General features: G+C 32.7%; 1 pseudogene; it reads left to right on the plus strand.

Annotated features, from left to right (window-relative positions):
* The first annotated feature begins 380 nt into the window (after window positions 1–380).
* LOC149239835 (nuclear intron maturase 2, mitochondrial pseudogene) lies at window positions 381–20503 on the plus strand (annotated as a pseudogene).
* Window positions 20504–22593: the final 2090 nt, after the last annotated feature.

The following is a 22593-nucleotide window of genomic DNA, read 5'->3' on the forward strand; positions in this document are numbered from 1 at the left end:
CCAGAGCCAAGCTATAAATGCCTTGGGCCTTGCCTGGATACCATACTTTCTCTCGATCCAGTCAGATGGGTAATATCGACTCCAACAGCTCAACGCACAAGCAGCACTCTGCGCGCCACAATTGGCTCTCCATCGTTGGCCGATTTAATTCTCAAAACTAGTCACATGCTCCCCACCATCACTATGAAGCCCCATTTTCTCCAACTTCTCGTTGGCAAGCTTTGGCACATTGGGGCTGTTCTTGACAAAGGGCGGGTAGATCACATAAAGAAAAAGCAGAGCCACGATCAGAGACACCAGACCGGATACCTGACCCTATCGATGAGCTCCCGAAGAGAGCCACGAACTGGTAGGCAACGCGATTGTTGAGCCCCGTTTTTATGAAGCCACGGCATTGGATCCCTGAAGTCCGAGAAGACTGCTGCGAAGGTCAGGGTTTTTGTGAGCACCATGACACCGCAATAGTTCACTGCTCAGGTCTTTACACTCGCCAACAGATCTCCACACCAGGACTATGGTCTAACTCTCAGGTATATTAAACCAACATGACAGATTCCTATTGCAGAATGTTTTCTCTACGCGCAGATCATTCTGGCTTTGATCTGTGGATCGATTTCTTTAGCTAAAACGCATCTGACGGTCTCTACCAGTCGGAAGCCTTCATTACTCTCTCCTCTCCACGCTACGCCCTCTATCTTGTTCAACAAGCCCTCATCACTGTGACAGGCAGCGATCTCTGGTATCTCCATCGACCCACGATGATGGACAAACAAAAGTAGTTTATTTCTCTATGCCCAGGAGGGGCCAGGCCCTCACAGGCTCTGATACCAAGATAAAATTACACACAGCAATATATTCTCTATATATTTTTAAATGAGGAAATTACACACATATTTATACAATCAATAGTCTCAAGATAGGAATTCTATCTTGGACGTACACTAATGTGGTTGAGAGATTCTCTCAACCACACACTAAACTAGGAGAAACTAAATTCCTATTATGTAGGAACAAACTCCTCAAATGGAGAATTACAACCATAGACAAGTAGGAATTAATTATTTCTAACTTTTATCATAACAACATGAGAGTAAGTTCCAACAATCCTTCACTAGTTACAGAGTAGTCGGTCACTAGTAGTTAAAGATTTTAAAAAGAGAGTAGTCGATCGCTAGTTACAGAGTCTCTGACCATTTGTAGTTCTGCTGCAATTGAGGTTGTAGGTATAGCACGCCCAAAGCAGCTTGGAAAAGATTCTCAAGTTGGAATAGATTCTCATAGAAAGGAAACTTATAAGTGATTGTAGTCATGAACTTATCTTTATTGCAAATTTCTGAAATATTTGAGAATAAAATGAAGGTAATTGTTTGAGCTCCACATTTTGAAATATATTTCTGAAATCTGAATCGAGATAAAGATGTGATTTTGACGAGGAAAAAGAACATGGGTGTGCATGGGTGTGCAGACCTGCCCGGCGTGATGTGATTTTGAGAAGGACAAAGAACATGGGTGTGCAGACCTGCCCGCTGTCACTTACCCTAGAGCCGTCTTTACTTAGTTTGAAAGAGGGTTTGACGGTGTCTTAAAAACAGAGGAATTGGTATGGTAAGGTTATCGACTATTGTATATTGGTTGACATTGAAACGAGGAATTGGTCTGGTAAGGTTATCGACTATTGTATATTGGTTGACATTGAAACGAAGATCGTGGTACACACGTCAAGAAGCCCACGAGTTTGCATTCCGCCCTTCAATCGACAACAATAATATAGGAAGAGGCATATGAGCATATAGTCCCGTGAAGATAATAATGGAAGGGCTATTTTATTTTATAAAAATTAAATAAGATTTTAAGGCGTGGTATTTTATTGTTTATTAGTTTTTGTTAAAAATAGGATTTTAACAATTAATTTGTTTGTTGATTACTATTAATTTAGTATTAATTAATACAAAATATTTACAAACATTTTATTAGATTATAATTTTGAAGTTTTTATTACAACTATTGTGTCATGTGATAGTGTTCGCCGAGTCAGATTTTTTTTACGATCTAGTTGCAATATTTATGCCATGATTTTTAAATATATGTCCATTGATTTTTCATTGTTAAGCTTATACAAAAACTACCTAAAGTTAAAATCTTTGAAAATAGCTCGTAGTCACATAAATAACTTATTTACCAAGTTACTGCCCACCATAATTTAAGCTAAGTATTTGTATAAAAAATGAATAAGAACTTCAACTCTTTAACATGTAGGAGTAAAAATGTAAATGTACAAACTTAATAGTGGTTACAACCCACCCCACCAAAAATATATATGGAAGTCATTATTCATTAGTAAGCAATTAACATTTCCATTTCATATCCACGTAACTATGATGTAGTTCGTACAACATTTTTTTGTATCCATGAATTGTTTGTATATAATTTTTAGTTTATTTGGTAGAAATAATATTCATGAAAATGAAACTATTTAAAAGAAAACAACAACAACATTGTTCAATTATATTTTTATATTAAAATAAATAGATATTTCTTTTAACTATAGTTGAATTAGAAATGAGATTATTTGAAAAATATTTTACTAATTAAATTTAAACATTTTAACCATTCAAATATAAAATCAAATATATCCTAAACTGACTAATATAAAATATTTCACTATTTTTAACGCAATAAAAATGTATAGAGTTATATGTGTTAAAAAATTATAAAGTTATATATCTCTTTATTATTTAGGAAAGAAGCTATAAGATATTTCACTATTTTTAACCCAATAATAATCTATAGAGTTATATATCTCTTCTTTGTTTGGGAAGAAGCTTGAAAGAATTACTATATATTCCTGTATTTTAATAAAAAAATTATAAAAATATAATTTAACTTATACTCCTAATATATCGATTCCAAATAAATATATATATATATATATATATATATATATATATATTAAAAATTGAATATCTTTTTCAAAATAGTTTTTTTTCAATAATCTATATGCAAATGGCTCATCTCCATAGTCTTCGACTAAGCATTCAGACCCATAGCACTCCATTTTCATAGTCGACTAGGCATTCATTATCGCACTCTAGATAGACGATTACGAAGCACTTAAGAAGCAGTCAATTAATAAATAAATAATACGAAGGTTGCAATAGATTTTAAACATTCGTTTGGTTTTAAAATAAATTGTAATTTAAAATAGAAAAATAACATTATTGTATAATTGTTGTGTAATTAATTATTTAATTAAAGAGAAAGTATTTTTAATGTTGAATGTTTTTAATGTTATATAAAAATATTATTTTCAAGTTTGTTGGAGAAATTTATTGTAATATAACAGTTAAGAAATGTGTCCCATGTCTCCTAATTTTTTTGGTATATACATCAACAAATTAAGGTTGCGTGGACACAAAATGTGTTGGTATGGCATACCTCTAGCTATAATGATCATATTCGTTCTTTTTTTATGTTGGAAATATTGTTCTTATATGATCTCATTTTCAAGGATTTCTTAAATATGGATATGATTGATGGCAAAATAAATGTTGTGATAGAAAATTCCAAAAAGATTACTTATACCGATTTCATGAAAGACCTCACCATCTTGGAGGAAGTGACTTTATTCAAATATCTTAGGAACATATTTTCATCAGAAGCTCAATTATAACTATAGCATTGACAAAGTGATGAATAAAGGTTGGAAGACTATATAATGGATTTGAAAACAACTGTAAATTAGTGGACCTTTAACTTATTCCTTTTTTATACGTTCATCACTCTTGTTATTTAATGTTGGGTTGTGTTACACTCTTTCCACGACTACCCCACACATTGTTGGGGGGCGGCTTCCCCCATTGTTGGGGGGTAAGCAGGGGGCTAACTGCCCTATATTAGGTGAGCAGACCTACCTATGGTTTTGTCCATGGATTTCACACACAGTTTGAGGCATGATGGTTTATTGTCTATGCTATTTTGTAGATCGTGTCAAGGCAACTACAATTTTTTTCTAATCCAGGGTTAATGGATTGGGTTTACAGATGCTTCGACATGTATACATATATATACATATATACATATATATATATATATATATAGTAACATTGAAAGGAACATACTGAAAAATTACTGGTAGTCCCGGTTTTGGGATCCATGGGAAAATCTCTGTGTATATCTATTTTATGTTTTATGCTCTCGCCATTGTTTATTTTCTGCGTTTAGAATTTGTATGCAAGTAATTTTTGTACGGGGTTAAAACCTACAATCAAAAGGTTGTTGTAATTTTTTTTGTAAATATGATTATCTCTGTCATTATATTGGTCTAATAAAGCTCAAGAGTAGAATATGCATACTTTAATTTTTAAAAAGAGTAACACATCTTAGCATTTGGACATTAGAAATGAAAATAAAATCATAATTTCATCTCCGTGCTAATCTAATTTCTCATTCACATTAAGTCCTACCAATTAGAAGTCCATTGTAATTAATAATATTAATTCATTAATTAGAAAATAATAAAAAAATCTTCTTTCGAACATGAAAATCACATAATATCCAACTATATGGTGTTTCCTTATCTCTAAATCAACCTCATTACATTAAAGGAAAAATGTTTAGTGTTCAATCCACTGAACAATTATGAGTTGTGTTCATTATCGCAATAATGTCTTTATCTTTTTCCCATTTAAAGTCCTAAAAGAGTATCCAAGGACACCATGTTCCTCTATCTCACACTCATTATTTAGAGAATGCTAGCAACATGTTGTATTTATAACTTATCCTTAATAAAATCATCCCCTAGTCATGTTGAGACATTTTAAAATGTCAACGAGATGGAGAATATTAAAGAGATAAAAATTCAAATCTCATGTTTTTCATGATATCTACTACTTTAAGTAATCAACTACAACCCATTTACGTATGGCCTTTATAAATTTAATATACACTTCCTTAACTAGGTTCATCAAGTAAGTTTTCCTCAATAGCATATAAAGTTCATATACACCTCCTTAACTAGGTTCATCAAGTAAGTTTTCCTTAATATACACCTCCTTAACTAGGTTCATCAAGTAAGTTTTCCTTAGCAGTAAATATATGATCAAGCTCAATGTTGAAAGAAATTTAACCAATTTTAGTATAAACTTTTTATTTTTTAATTTACCTCTTTTGTAATAATAATAAGTTCTATAGATATAAAAATAGTTGGCTTTTACCTTTCTTTATTCAAGACTATGCAATTTTTCATTTTCCCTTTTGCAATTATTTATTTTCTTTGGATAAAGTGCCTAGCTTTTTTATGATTCAAGTACTAGAATTCAACAGATAAATTTTATAAAGTCCACCAAAGTCAAAATTTGTTAGGCTAATCACTTCCTTCTTTTTGCGGATCTTGGTGGTAGATGACCACAAGAAATGTTCAAAGCCCTAACTAACATCAAATTCTATATTTGTGCGACCCCATTATCCTAGTATTGTAGTTGCAATATTGGCTTTCGCTATGGTCTTGAGGAAGCTATACTCACAACACAGTTTAACTACTCACCCCTCCATCCTCTTGAATGTTAAATACTTGAAATGGATCTGAAATATTAACTGCTTCAAGCTTTCCAATACAAAATGGAAATTTTCAAATCTTGAAGAAGTGAAATGAATCATTTTGATTGTTGGTATTCTAAGGAAACTCTATAACAAAGGAGGTCCTTGTTTGATGAAGGGTAGTGATAGAAGAAGTGGGATAGAAGAGGTCCTTTTCTTGAAGAGCGAAGAATGAATGAGCTATTGAGCTTTTCCCTGCATGAGAAAAAAATTATCCATCATCCAAAGGAATTTTCTAATATTTCTAGTGAGTTAGAATGAATTAGAATATGAGTTGAAAGTGCATAGCTCACCCTTTGTAATAGTTTATTGAGCTTAATCATGTCCCCATCAAATGTTATTTTTCCCACTTGACTTTATAGGGTAAAATATCACTCTTTGGTGCAATTAATTTCTATGTAGTTGTTATGATATGTTATGTGAATAATGATCACAGATGACATCATTAGATTAAGTTGTGAGATTGCTTGTTGTAATATTGTATGTTGAAATTGTAGCTACATTTAGTGAATTTTCTTTATTCCTTAGAGTTTCACCATAACCCCATTTCCTCAATAAATTGTTTTTCTGGTTATATAATTTTCCAGCTAGAAAAAAAAGCCCATTTTATGGCTTTTATTATTTGATTGGATCGCTGACTAGGGTCTTGGTAAAACTCTCTGCATTCCCATATTCCATTGGCTAGGTTTCCTCATACCTTCAAAATATTTTCCATGAGTCAAATAAATGTTATGATATTACTAGCCATTAATAATGGATTAGAATCTAAGTTGCAAGTGCATAACTCACCCTTTGTAATAAAACTCAAATATACACCTTTCCAGGTACTAGAGTTTAACACCAATATGTATCCATCTTAAATTGTATGTCATAATATATGTAAAGGTAGGGAATCCTCACATTGGAACTAACGTTTCGTAATGTAATTTCAAAACTTTCATAATAAAAATGAGAACTATCTAGTATTTATTGTACTAAAACTTGTATTTAGAAGAAAACCTCTAGAATGACTTCCAAATATCAAGTTTAAACATCAAACATCCTCACTAAGTGATATATAAATATAATTTACGCTTCACACATGGATTTTTTAAATCTTTTGTAGCATCAATTTTGGACATTATTTGAATTTTCAAAGGACCATGTTGTAGTTCCCCAACTTTTACAAATTTATTTTGAGCATTATTTCTAAACATACATAAATAATACAAGTGACATTTTAAAATTTAAATAGGAACTTGGTGGTTTGATATGAGTTGATACCTATCATTTTGTAATGTTGCCTCAATATTTAATTGTTAGGTTTTCATATCCATATTAATTTTTTGAATTTTATGTTTTGGATAAAATATCCAGTCAAACTTTACATGGTTTAAACTTAATTACAAATAACAATTGAGTTGTTATATAATTGGTACGAGTTACAATGGATTTGTTTTTCACAAAATGGGATGAAGTTGACCTCCTAATTAATGTTCAATTTTTTGGGCTAGAAAGGGTTGAATCTAAAAAGTTTAGAAGTTATTATGCTTATGTAAGGGTTAATGCAAACTATGTTACAATCTTGATAATTGATGTTACTCATCCAAATTTGGATGTGGAAGATGTTAATGTAGGGGAAATTCGTCAATGGAAAATCATGGATTTGAGGCTCAAAAAAGGTAAATAAAAATCTTGAAGCATGTGTTAAGAGTTATTGAGAGTATACTAAATGTTTTGTTTGAGAAAATAGTAAGCTTATTTACTTTGTTTTACAAGAGAAAATGGTTCTTCCACATTTTCTCTGGCAAACAAAGTATATCTTCTGCAAGATGGAGTGAAAGTGGGAGAGGGCTCCATATTCAACACAAATTTTGGGAATAAGGTGCATGGAACGATGGTAAAGAAGGGATGCATAGTGGTTAGGATTTTAGAAGGTGTTAAAACATGATGCACCTCCAACACATCCAATAGTATTAAAGCATACATTTGGGGTGCATTGGAATTTTATGAAATTTTCTAGAATCATATTTGGAAACTCACCATCCTGATTATGCCATAAATATTCCCGAGGATAAAGTTTCCTTCATATTTGAAAATGTTTCTATTACACGTGAATTCAAAGGAACAATAATGTGCATTGCCAAAGAAATGATAGTTAATGTCCACCTACACTTATTGACAAGGTGTATGACTTCAAAATTTTCCTTTATGGATACATCAAGGAGGGGGGAAATGAAATTGTCATACATATTAATGTCTAATACTTCGAATTTGTCATACTCAATGATGTTATAGTACTAATATACAAAGAATACATAAGAGATATTGAGTGGTCAAAACTAGTTGAGTTATGGATATAGATGATGAAGGTTCACCGAAACTTTCCACAAGGATGTCATCTTTCTTATCTACCAAAGATAATGATGTCTACTTGAAATAAATAAATGAAGGAATAATATCATACATAAAAATGTGGAGAGACGCTATCAACAATGAGGATTCACCAATTGTTACAGAAGAATGGAAGAATAGAGTGGAGTATTGAGAAATAGTTCTTGATCTATTAGATGAATTCTATAATGATCATATAATAGTGGATTAAAGTGATTCATCTTTTGAGGATTTTTGGAACATGGGAAAGGAAAATTATGTATGATGACCATAACCCATCCCATGTACTCTTATTTATTATGGGTGGATATTTTGATAATGTGACATATGAACTAGTAAATGTAGACCCAACTACAACAAGCCAAAGCCAACATTCAATATTTTGATGGATGTTGAGAAAGGAAATATGTTGCTAATTATATCAGAGTATGTAGGATGAAGGAAAGATTATTTGGATGGAAGAGGTCACCTCAAATATCTTCAAGGATAATGAAAGTGACACTCTTCATGTAAAGGTTGATTGGTAGAAGCATGTTTTAGGGAAATATAATGGAATTTTTTCTAAACAATATTGGGTATCAAATATTAATGACCAAAAACACGGCTCTATTCCAATCAATACCATAGTTTGGGCATGGATGCCAAATAAAGAACTTTGCAAGAATACCAAGATAAATAAATGTGGTGTAGAAGTTGTGTTTGATATACTTGAGAGAATATCTTGAGATTAGGTGGAGATGATTCATGAATGCAATATTGTCTTTTGTAGGATCTATTAATATACTTCACAAAAAAAAATGATGCATGTCAAATATTCTATTTATTTTATTTTTTGAGGAGTTTTATATTATTTGGTACATATATAAATAATTTGGTTCAACTTCAATGCAATCATGTGACAATATTTTATGCAAATTACATGACACTTTTAGTGAATTTCTAAGTTCAAAGTTTTTTTTAACCAAAAAAAACTTCTCACTATATCAAATGCACACAAAAAAATTCAATGATGCACTTAAAAATAATATCTTTTAGGTTTGGTATATAAAAACAATATTTGAGTATCTAATTTAAATATAAACCATTTAAACACTTAATAAATAAATGCTAGAAAATTGAAATAAAGTTTGAAGTGAGCTTTCCTTATTATGTTTTATTATATTTGATATAACTAAAATAGTAATACTCCATTGTGGTCTAATTAATAAATTAATAATTATGACCATTAAATGACATAAGTATACTTACAAAATATTTTCTCTTCTAAATTTTGAAGGCATGCCAACATTGTACTAGTATAAAAACTTATATTAAACATAGACAAAATACTTAGTATTAGCATTAAAAAAATTAATAATAATATAAAATTTTTGAATTCAGGCTTCTGTGATCCATATTACATTAAGAAGAGTCTTTTCGGTAGAAATCATATAGGAGAAAAAATTTCCGATGCGTTTCAAACCAAATAGTGTGGTTCATCATCAGGACCAGATGAAGATGCAGATCATGGCACATGCTTAAATAGAGGGCGATGTAGAGACCAAACGAGCATATAATGACTAGTTTATGAAAATTAATATTTTAATAATGATTATTAAGATCAAATAATATTCCTATAACGACTAATATAATGGCTAGTTTAAGAATAATAATATTATTATAATTTATAATAATAATAATAATCAAGAAAGATGGAAAAGCTAAACATTAATAAGAAACAAACAATCCAGTTCAACCAAATACAGGGAAAAAAGTAAAAATAAACAAAAAATGAAAGTAAAATAAATAAATAAATAAATAGGAGTCAAGACATCATTAATGAGTCAAGATCCTATAACAGAAACAATAATTAAAGGAGACTAAAATTAAAACAGAGAAATCAAAAGGGAGGGTAAAATTATTATTATTATTATTATTATTATTATTATTTATTTCCTCTTTTTAATAACCGCTAGTTTATGAAAAATAATATTTAAATAATGATCATTAAGATCAAATAATATTCCTATAACGACTAGTTTAAGAATAATAATATTATAATTTATCTCTCTCTCTCTCTCTCTCTCTCTCTCTCTCTCTCTCTCTATATATATATATATATAGAGAGAGAGAGAGAGAGAGAGATATATATATATATATATAGAGAGAGAGAGAGAAAGAGAGAGAGAGAGAGAGAGAGAGAGAGAGTGAGAGAGAGAGAGAGAGAGATAAACATTAATAAGAAACAAACAATCCAAGTCAACCAAAGATAGGGAAAAGAGTCGAATATATATATATATAAAGATGAATCAAGACCTGATTAATGAGTCAAGAACCTACAATAAAATAATGATTAAATGAGACTAAAATTAAAACAAAGCAATCAAAAGAGAGGGCAAAAAATTTTATTTATTTATTTATTTTTATTTTTTTTAAAGGTGAGAAAACAAATCAAAAGAATATTAACATTAAATGCAAATACTGTATAGAAACAAAAAAATCATAAATAAAAACATCAAACCCTAAAAATCAAAATAATCTACAAATAGAAACAAACCAGGAGGACGTGACATACACCCAACGTTTTCTAATATTCCAACCATCGTCTCTATTTAAATTATTTGGCTTTTTTTCAATTTCGAAGGCCTCCCTGAATTTATGATGATGGAAATGACTAACCTTGGCAATGACATGGGCTTCCTTAATGCAGATGTGATGCCTAGATTTTTCCGCATGTTCTACCAAAGCAGAGGAGCAGGTCCTACCATGCTTGATGTCAGTTGCATGCTCGTGAATCCTTTGATTAATCAGGTGACCAGTCTCACCAATATAGGGAGTCCCCTAAGAGTAAGGGATAACATAAACACCTTTCATATTTTTGGGGTCCATAAGGTCTTTAATGGATCTTAGGTAACTGCATATGTTATTTAGAGGCCTAAAGGTTGAAGGAACCTTATGCTTCTTTAGTATCCTCGCAATCTTGTCCGTAGTTCCTTGGAAAAAAGGAGATGAACCCCAGAAAAACGATCATTGGCTTCTTTCTTAGCCTTAGAACCTTTTGCAACTTTGAGAAAAGCCTTAGTACATTGGTGTCTACTATACCCATTATTAAATAAAACACTCAAGAGGTGTGCTTTCTCCTCATTGAGATGGTTATCACCAGAAACCCTTAAAGCTCTAGTTTCTAAAGTATTGAGAACACCAAGCTTTTGGTCTGGGAAATTATGAGAATTAGTATGAAGATATTGCTCTATGTGAGTTTTCTTCTAAAATACTCGATGAGAAAAAGATCCATTTTCATTCCTTGAGAGGATGATGTCAAGTAAGGGTAGACTATTATTACTTTCAAATTCCAAGGTGAACTTTATGGGATTAGACTGATTATTAAGATGAATGAAAAAAGGGTCCAATTCTTCATTGACATGGGACCAAATGACACAAGTTTCATATAAAAACTTCTTCCACATCCTAGGCAAAAGACAAGAAGAGTTCAAGGCCCTTGATTCAAAATCCTCAATGAATAGAGTAGCCACCACAGGGGAGAGGAGGGAACCCATGGTGGCACCACAAGCTTTTTCATAGAATTCCCCATCGAAGGAAAAGAAAGTAGAGGTAAGACAAATATCAACTAACTTAGCAGTATCAGGATCTGTAATACACTTGATGACCTCGATGGCCTCAATGATAGGGATATTAGTGTAGAGGGAGACCACATCAAAACTCACAAGCTTGTCATTGGGATCAAGCTTGAAATCCTTCAACTCATTGACAAACGAAGTAGAGTCCTTGACAAAGGAATATGTATTACCTACAAGGGGCTTAAGCTTCATTGTTAAATATTTAGCAAGAAGATAAGTTGGCCCTCCTATCATGTTGACAATGGGTCTCAGAGGAGCCCCTTCCTTATGGATCTTAGGAAGTCCATAGATTCTGGGGGTAAGAGGGCTACTCTAAATGAGCTTATGACTGAATGAGTTGACTGAGCTACTGGTCTTTATAGCAAGAGCCACACTTTTGGAAATCTTCTTCAAGGGGTCCTTACTAAGTTTCCTGTAGCTCCCGCTATTCAGGAGATGATCCAACATCTTCCTCCTATAATCCTCTTTATCAAGAATAACTAGAGCACCCTTGTCAGCTTTGAGAACAACAATATCCTTGTTATTATTTAAGGACTTGAGAGCGTCAATTTCAAGCTTACTGATGTTTTTCTTGGGGGGGCTTGCCTTTCTAAGGACAACCGCACTATCTTGTATGATGATATCCTTAGTGACTTCCGGTAAGTCTCTAATACCATATTCGATGTCACAGATAATATCGTCGACCGAGATATTTCTAGGAGAAAGGGAAAAAATAATATTTATATATGATTATATAAATTTATAGGTAAGAAATTTCTTATATAACCTATTACCATGAGATAAATCTTGATGAACTTGGTTTTAATACAAAAATATAAATGTAAATTGCAATAGAAATAATGTAAGCATTGTAAGTTTTAGAGGAATATCAATTATATTTTTATTTCAATATAATTTATTTAAACAATTTAAGAATAAATATTGAACACTTGCAATAACTAGTGTAGAGTTTACCCTCTTCCGTCTTGTATTTGAAAAAAAAATATTCTATACTACTCTATTTATATTCTTATTTTGAATTGATTTTGATTGTTATAATGATTAAAAATAAATACTGGACATTACTAATGTCATTTATATTAAATAACTTTATAAGTACCCTATTTCTCACACATTAATCTATTATTCATGAAGTAAGCCTCAATCAACTTAGTTTTTAACACAAAAACATAAATAATAAAAATAATTATGTTTTATTCCAATTCATAATTTATTTTTCTCTTATTAACTATAAAGTGGTGCAAATTTCCTATATTAATATATAATAGGTTGCAAGCTACAATGACCATCCCCCATATCCAGTGCTTCCGATAAGCCCTCCCTTAAGTCAATGTTTACTAAGATCATTTCCATAAAATTGTGTTTGTTCTGTTAAAAAAATTAATCCACCACCAAGAAGGTCCCCAATATATTTCTTATGTCTTTGAAAATCTCCTCCTTCTATAACTTTGGTGGCCAAACAGTGAGCTAAACCTAAATTGGTGATACATCCAACATTTCTTGGCTTGTATCAAAAGGGGTCGAGTCAATATTCCATACTCATTGGGATATGATTAGGGATTCTTCTGAGACTTATAGTCAAGTTGTATCCACCCTTTGGCCAAAACAAAAAATTCAGGAAGATTATGAACAATTGGACTTACTTTGTGTTTCTACCCACTCTTCAAACATTTTAACATTTAAATTTCGACCATGCATTCTACCAACTGGGTTCTATCCATCATCAATATCATTTATTGCATTTGCATGCCTACCCCAAACTCAGGTTAAATTTAGTATGGGTCTTCTTTCTTTTGTTGACCCTATCTTTATCTCCCTTAATTGTGTGGCTTAATGCCCCTAAATGAGTATGCGTGAAAGCATCGCTTCTATGAACCTCATGTTCACCTCCCTAAATTTCAACGCCCTCGACCTCTTAACACACAAGAGTAGAGGGTTTTGGAGGTAATTATAATTTCTTCTTGGAAGAGGGTTGAAACCCTTAGTTAGGTCTGGCCCTGAAGGAGCTTATTCAGGAAGATGATGTGTTGAACAAATCAAATCCTCCATACATCTAGTATTCCTTTCCCCTTGAGCTGTGATATCAATTAATGAGAAAGACACATTTACCTCAAAGAAAACATTCATCTTCAAGTTTGCATGAGTATACAAATTTACCAGAGAATGGTGTGGTTATCAGAGTTTTATCCCATAACCCCTCAAGCAATGACTCTACACTAATGTCACCAAGGGAGATAACCTTTTCCTTCCCTAGGAAAATAATTGTATGTGATGGTATCCCTTCTAGTTGCAAATCCTCTCCCAAAACTTCCACAGAGTCTAAGTCCAGGGAAAATTGCAATTGGAGGGTAGATCCCTCTACGACCTATCTCATATGATGTCAGGAGGTTATGTTCTCCTCAAAATTTCTAAAAATTGTGCTCCCATCACCATTCACCTTTTCATAGTCCGCCCAAGATTAAAACTTTCAAAAAATGTTAGATCAATAGTTGTCATACCCACCAGGTATGGTTTCCCACAAGCCATAACCACCTTGGTTTACCTCTGCTCAGTATCTAATGTGCATGCAAACAACCCCATTGAATCCTTTGCTCAGCAAAACAGAAGTGTAAAATTGTTAGGTGAAAGTGAGAGGATTTTTTACTATGGGGGAAAGAACATTTCCCCTAGGTTAAACCTTCAAATCCTAATGCCATTCCTCTTAGACCTTCCCATTGTGTGAAGTGATTCAAATCCTGACATAAGCTTGATTTAAAAGTATGTATTTAATATTTATTTAAATAATTGGTTTAGTTTTGTGATGGTAAAAGTAATAATGATTTTATAGAATTTAATTTTTTTTCATAATGAAAGTGATAATTACCTTGGTGCAAAGTAGAAAATTCATTTTTTAAAAGAAATACTATTTTTGTAAATGAAAAAAAATATGTGGGACACTAAATTAAAAGAAAATGAAAAATTATGTTGGTTTATTTCTAATTAAAAAGGTGGAGGAAAAAAATATTTAAGAAAGGGGAAATCAAAATTTAAGGTAGGGGGGATGATAATTGATTCAATGTAAGAATATTACTACAATGCCATAGTGAAATTAACAAAGGGAGGAATTAATTACATCCAGTAGTAGTAAAGGACTATCACAATGCCCAATTGTGACTAGTATGATGTGTTATACCTAGTCAATCAAAATAAAGAAGTACCATTGTTCTCTAGAATGTTGGGATTATAGTAAGTGGGTTTATAGAACTAGATTAGGAAAACCTATATAAGCAATGTGAAATGGACAGAGACAAGATTTTTTTGAAAACACAAAAAAAGATGGAAGTAATTATGGTTTATCTAGCAAGAGATAGAAAATTCAACTTTACCTAAGGTTAAAGTAACTGATCATGCCAAGGAGTCCTGGGATATTCTCAAGATAACCTATTGAGGCGCCAACAAACTACAAAAAAACCCAAATTGTAAACAGGCAGAAAGAATTTTTTAACCCTCCATATGAATAATTGAGAATCCATATATAATTTTATGAAACACTAAGGACATTGTTAATTTGCATCGAGAACATGGAGAAGTCATAATAGATTAAAAAACAATGTTGAGAAAGTATTTTTTATTCTTCCTAAAAAAGTTGATGTAGTTGTAGTAGTTATAGAGGAGTCTCAAATTATATCACAATTATTTGTAGAACAACTCATAAGGTATTTTTTGGCACATGAGACAAGAACCACGAAGAAATGACTCTTTGGAAAGTGCATTTCATTATTATTCCTTCATCAGTAGAGGTAAACGAGTAAGAGGACACTCTCAAACGAGAGATAAGTTAGCATTAAAACAGAAAGGACATTCATAAAAAATCCTTGAGAATGAAAGAGGAATATGTAGATATTACAATTAGGTAAATAGGACTAACAAGTAAAAAATCCAAATGTTATTACTGCAAGAAGTTTGGTCATTGTGAAAGGGAATGCAAGAGAAATCATATAGGTCTGAATAGAGACAAAGCCAATGTGACTAACATTGATGAATATACATTTGAATCTATGTTTCATTCATGTCAATAAAATAAAGAATGTAACAAAAATGATCTCTAGCTAATATATAGTGGCTACAAAAATCACATAACAAGTAACAAAATCATGTTCTTAACTTTAGATAATTTACTCCAACCAAAAGTAAAACTAGGAGATGATTAGCTACTAAATTTTAAAAGAAAAGGAAGAGTCTACGTTTTGACCAAGAGAGATGAAAATAAGTACATTTCAAATGTCTATTATATACATGGTCTCAATCATAATCTCATGAGTGTAGGGAAGTTAATCCAAGATACATATGAAGTCATATTAAACGTCCAACATGTACCTTTCTAGACAAGCTACCTAGTAGGAGACTTATTGCAAAAGTACAAATGAACAAAAACATAATGTTTACATAATTGATGAGGAACCTTAATCAATCAAAATCATATGCACATAATGCTTGAATCTAAGATGATTAGTTGTTACGACATCATACATTTGGTCATTTTCCTTTTGAAAGTATTAGTAATTTACAACAAAAATATATGGTCAAAGGTCTCCCCATGATAAATTTTTAGGACAACACTTGTAAGAATTGCATCCAAACTAGACATCATTGAGTTTGTTTTTAGAAACTACTTCCTATAGAGCAGGGAAAATTTAAAAAATGGAGATTTATCTTAAAGTTTAGAAACCTTGGGAAATCTTACTAGTTCCTAATCTATAAATTGTAAAATGTTGGGACGTTTTTTGTAAAAATATTGAAATTTGTAATGATTTTATATATTCTCTATAAAAAATTTACATTTTTTTGGATAAAATAATTCTATAATAAAAAATTTGGGCAAATCATTTTTATGAAATATGGAAATTGCAGAATATTATTTTTGGAAAATCCATGGAAAATTATCCCACCTTTTGAATATTAGCCCATAAAACTTTCCTTGCTACAGAGAAAAAGCGTTAATTGAACTGTAGTGCCCCTACTATAATTATTTCTTTATCTGAATTTATGATTTTATAATGTTTGTAAATATTTAAATCAAAACATTGGCCACCGAGCCAAGAGTATGTTTGAATATTCTCAATGGAAAATGTAAGTATTGTATGTTATTATGAATAAATTATTATTTGCTTGGAAATATAGTGGGAGCCTGCACATGAGCATTCAATCTACCCTACTATCAGGAAATCAATTAAAATTAGTTGGAGTCCAAGAAGGGACAATTTTTTAAGTGATAGTTATAGTAATATGAACCCCCATATTTTCCCAAGATTCCTAGCCCCCGGAGAATGGCATGATGAGAGAAAAAGGGCATGTAAGGTGGAAGAAAGAAGATTGCAGGAGAGAATGGAAACTTGAGGGAAGAAAGGAAAATCAAGTGGAAAAGTATTGACGGAAGGCAAACAAAATATTCTAGACACTAAACTTGCAAGACGTTGCTAGGGTCCAATGAGAAAAAATATCGAATATTGGTTATGATTTATGACAAAAAGGAGGCCTAATGCTTGAGGGGATTTTGGTAAAGGTAGTTCATTTTGTTAGGAGGAACATGCTTGATCCTATTATATTTTTAAGTATTGATAGAAGTGAATAGATTATTTTGTATAAAATATTTTCAAGTTTCTTTTTAGATAGAGTATGGTTGTCTACACACGAAACAAGAATAAATAGTTGGGCATATGGCATGTAATATATTAAAGGGTTCCTATAAAATAATTAAATATTTGACACGAATCATTTTTCTATTTAAACATTTTGAAATAGATGAAGAACTAACTCTATATGATGACACTTGTAGGTGTTATATTACTAAACAAGAGATTAGTAGGGTTAACATATTTGCAAGCCAATACAAAAGGATAAATTTTGCACTAACATTTAACAAATGTAGTTCCCACCCAATGTGTTAAAACCCTTTGAGTAGGTTCAAAAACCCTTGGTTCAGGAATCTTCCCACTAACCCATCAGCACAAAAATTTTCTAGAAGTATTATAACCTGGCTGAGGGATAATAAGGAATATCTACGAAGAAAAATTGAATAGGATAGGACAAACATGGGTTGGGAAGAAATCCCTAGGAATACACCTTTAACATATAGAGAGAATAGAGATATAATCCTAAGAAATCATGAAATGATGGAAGAAAAAATCTTATACGTTGGAAACCTTGAATATGTGACTTGCATGAGGAATGGACCAAGAAGTTAAAACTAAATAAAGTAATAACTAAGAATAGAATTAGACCCCATTCATAAGGTAAACTGGCTACAGGTAAGTAAGCCTCATCCATTAGAAAGAAAAAAACCAAATTTATGAAGCAACTAAAAGAGAGATGTATTAAGTAAGCCTCATCCATTAGAAAGAAAAAAACCAAATTTATGAAGCAACTAAAAGAGAGATGTATTTACATTATTTGTTGATGAATTAGCCTTTTCATTTATAGAACTTAGAAAGTTGAAAACCCTGGAAGAAAAAAACAAAGTGCCAAGTCTAGTGTTTATAGCTATAATAAAGCTACCTAAACATAGTTATTTATTTGTGACAATAAAACATAGGTATACTTATGTGCAAAGTATGTTAAAGAACTAAAACAATACAAGTATATATAAATATTTGTTCAAACTGAGTACCCAAGACTAAGTATATACATTGTCATATACATCAATAAAATTGAGTGACAACATATTTAGTCTAGAAAAAAACCAAAATAAATACAAACATAATAACCTATCCAAACTGATGCTGTAGGCATAATAGGCTAGAAAAAATCTCCAGGATAGTCATTTTCTACATAAAGAAGGAAAAAGAGTTCAATAAACAACCAAATACCTAGACCACACTTGAAGTAATAAGTTCATATTTGTAACCTAAGACAAAATAAAAGCTAACCTGAACAATGCATAAGGAGAATGCCTTGGTTAGTAGGCTATATTATACCATTCTCTATACGCCCTTAACTAGTACCCAATGAGAATCTTCTTGACCGCCTAGACTTCCAACACCTATTGGAATATATTTATTTTTCATAACTACTATGGTAAGGAGAATATAGTAAGAAATTAACCCTTCTTTGTAGAAAAAAAAAATAGAATATGAACTTTTAAGAAGGAAATCACGTGTCTAACTATGGCCTAGGGCAACCTATCAAATCTAGCCATAAAGAGAACCATAATAATGAAGGAAAAACCATGTAGTAGTTGATGAAGTGTTTAGTGACCCAATTAATAACAATCTCATCGCCGTAGAATAATAACTAAAGAGGGTCCACTTTAATAACACTGAGTAATTTAAAAAAATTAAAAAGTATGGATAAATTAACCCTAATGCTAAAAATTACTTGTAGGGTATTGCAAACCATTTCTGCCAAGACCAGTATCCAAAAATTCATTAAGAGTTCCACAGTGGCTCCTCCAAGGTCTGTGTAAGGAGAGAGTAGAATTAAAAGTAAATTAAAAGTCAAGTGAAGAAAAATTTAGAGTAAACGAAGTGACATATAAAGAAAACAAGAAAAGTTGCATGGCAGCAAGTCCCTGCCATGAGCGGGCTTGAAGAAAAGAAACACCACCATTCCCATGCAGGTGGTAGTAGCATTGACATTGGTAATTTGAAAATGTTGGCATAGTCACTCAATCTAGTGCATGTACTCTTGGGATTTCCACAAATGCTTAATAGAAAAGAAATTCTGCTATATCCCACACCTCTGGGATGGGGGCCACTCACCCAATACCCACCAAATCATTCCCACCACTACCTTCCCTTAAGTCTCTACAAGTCATAAAGTGAAAGGTAGTGTAGCAGTATATGTAGCTGTAGTAGTATCCCCTGCCCCTGTAAAGAAGTTGCAGCTTGAACAGAAGGAGCTACAACCCTTCCTGGCCAGAATTCGTTCCCACCAATGGTCGAGAGAAAACCAGGAAAATGGACTATATAAGTTATGGTGGGCGCATCTTGGTTGGGGTGAGAGGTCCTCGGGGAGGTGCTGTTTACATTCAGAGAAAACTAATGGAATATAGTGAAGAGAAGTATGGGTTGAAGCTTGACAAAGATGGCTTGGCAATAGAGCATGTCTCAAGAGGAGTCTTGTTCCTTGATCTTATTATTTTCCGGCGTGTGATATATCCAACTTTGAGATACACTGGATCGGATGGTGAGATTGTCAGTAGAAAAGGTGTGGGTACTCTGCTTTCTGTCACTGCCAGCTTGGAATGGTGCATTAGTCAATTCCGAAAACTAAAATTTGTCAAGGGTGACAGCGATCCTGATCCCCAGCCATGTTCTCGCATGTATTTTGCAACTCAAGCACACAACAATTTACAAATGAACAAGTTTCTTGAAACCATGGCAAAATGGTTCAGATATGCAGACAACCAGAAGAAAGTAACTAGATTTTTCTCCTACATTATTCGTGGTTCTCTTGCAAAGCTCTATGCTGCAAAGTACAAGCTCCGTTCTAGAGCCAAGGTTTACAAGGCCGCCTCACGCAATCTAAGTCGCCCATTAAAAGAGAGGGAGGGTGAGTTGCCAGAATACAACGAGCTTTTAAGAATGGGACTAATTGATGCCATTCATGGCATTAATTTTACTCTCTCCTCTTTGGTGCCCACAACCGACTATACGCCCTTTCCAACTAACTGGATGCCAGAACACGAGAGAGTTTTACAGGAATATATAAAAGTGCTCACCCCGAAAACTTTTAAGGAACAACGGGCCTTACTGAAGCAACAAGGGCTAATTACGCCACAGGATTACATGTAAATGTTGGTGTGGAACTTCAAAATGCATGGAGTATTTACAGATTGCACGCCAACTCCTGAAACACAGTCCAAGTAGCAAAAATACATAGGTCAGTCTACAGAGAATGACCGAAATGATGAAGATGGTTGTATATCTAATAAAAGTTAAAGGTGATTCCGTCTTTAAAAATGCATGCACTACCACCAAGCATTATGTAATGCATTGTAGCTACTCGAAATGATTTTGATTGAACACAGTAGGTTCCAATCTCCTAACCTATGGCTAATGAAAATAGAAGGAAATTATTGGGCTGCCCTTGCTGAAAACAAGCAGAATTGCAGAAATATCAGCACTAAATTCTTTACCTCTGCTTGAGACTCTATTGAGAGATTCTATGTCTTGCTATGGACCTGACTTCTTGAAAGCAAAGGACACTTTTCTTACTTTCACTGAATTTACAATCAACTTCATTCTGTTTTTGAGATGGCACCAAAAGAAAGTACTCATGTTTAACATCAACACCAAACTGCAGTTTTCTGCTACCGCACAATTTTTATATTTATGCTTTCTCTTTTGCCATTTCCTTTGGGACATCTCTTATATAATTTATCTTACTGTATGTTGGACATTGAAGCTCAGTAAGTTGCATGCAAGAAGGGCAACGGGCGAAGAAAGAACAGCGTAGACTGCAATTCCACAGTATATAGGGATATGATTACTAATTGCAGATGGAGGTTACTGCAAACACTGTTCTTATATTCATATGGAAAGTCCTTAAAGCAGTCTTCATTGTTGTCATTTCATCTTTTCTTAATCATGGATGTCGTCACGTGACACAAATATACACCTTGTAGAATCTACTAACTGGTTCAAGCTAATTTGTTTCCAGTACTCACGTTGCTTCATACTGACCCCTCTAAGAAGCAGATAGAAAGCCCTAACATCCATTATAATTAACCCGGTACCTCGAAAGACATAACTCCAAAGCTAGCCGTCGTAAACTCAGTAAAAGTATTTAAATTAAAAATTAAAATAAAAAAATTGTTATTAATAAATATAAATCAAAGTGCCACATTTAACACAATGATATTAGATATTTTCGACAGATGGTAACCATGCCTACATACTTTCACAGGTACACCACACGGGTTTATGCTCGGACCACTTGTCCACAACGATGATCCAGATGTATGTCTGTTGTTATTTTTCCTGTTAAAGCTGGTAGATGATAGCCTGCCATTTTTCCTGTTAAAGTTGATCGAAGGTGGAGGTCACCACTGGTTAGCTTTCTTGAGAACGTGGAGGTCATCACTGGCTAGCTTTCCTGAGAACCTGAATTGCCCAAAACTCAAAGATAGAAGATTCTCCATGCGAAAATCATAGAGTTTTCAGCTTCCATTCCAAATCTTGGTCTCGGCCAAGTTTGCAGCTTCCATTCTAAATCTTGGTCTTGGTCTAAGCAGTATGAGTTCTTTCTACTCCTTGTTTTATGAACTTTATCTGTCTTTTATCTATTAGCTGGTCCTCATCTGTAGAATTGTCCACTTTCCTGTGAGTTTAGCCCGAGGTCGGCGTTAGAATGTACATTTTGACAGCATGTGAATCAACAGTTGATGTGAGATTGCCTTGTAAATTTGATGGAAGGTATGAATGTCGCAATGCTAAAACGAGATAAGGTGTCATAATCACTCCATAATTTTCCTAAATGTGAAAGTGAAATCCGCTAATGGTAACGGTTTTGATGAAAATAATGTAATGAGAAATATAATAGAGAGGAAGAAAAAACAGCCATACAGCCCACAAATCTCTAGCTTGAACCATGGCTTTGGATGGAAGGCCAATGTCTCCCCAACTGGCAGTTATAGCTGCTTGTGAACCGCCTCTATTCCACAAGATTACAACAACTCTGTTATTGGACATTGGCCCAGCCCAGACCTGCAGTTATTTATATGTTCAAAAAGACATTAAGAGAAAATATGTCAAAATTACAGTATATATTTTAACATTAAAGGCCCAAAAGAGAGAATGCATAAAAAGGATAAGAAAGGCAGTACATACAAATATGGAAATTGTGCATACATTTCGACATAATCTTGAGACAGAATCCATATTCAACCAACAAGAATCACATGCCTCAAGATGCCCTTGTTGGCTGAATTTCTTCCCTTGAACTCCTAATGGGTCTGTACAAATCCATAAGAATAGGAATATATCAATCAACTCAGAATATATTTTGAAATTCATACTAAAAAATACTT

Source organism: Pinus tabuliformis, chromosome 8 (genome assembly GCF_031772625.1).
Source record: "Pinus tabuliformis cultivar Carrire ecotype Pingquan chromosome 8, CPIR1, whole genome shotgun sequence".
In the NCBI taxonomy this organism is placed as follows: domain Eukaryota; kingdom Viridiplantae; phylum Streptophyta; class Pinopsida; order Pinales; family Pinaceae; genus Pinus; species Pinus tabuliformis.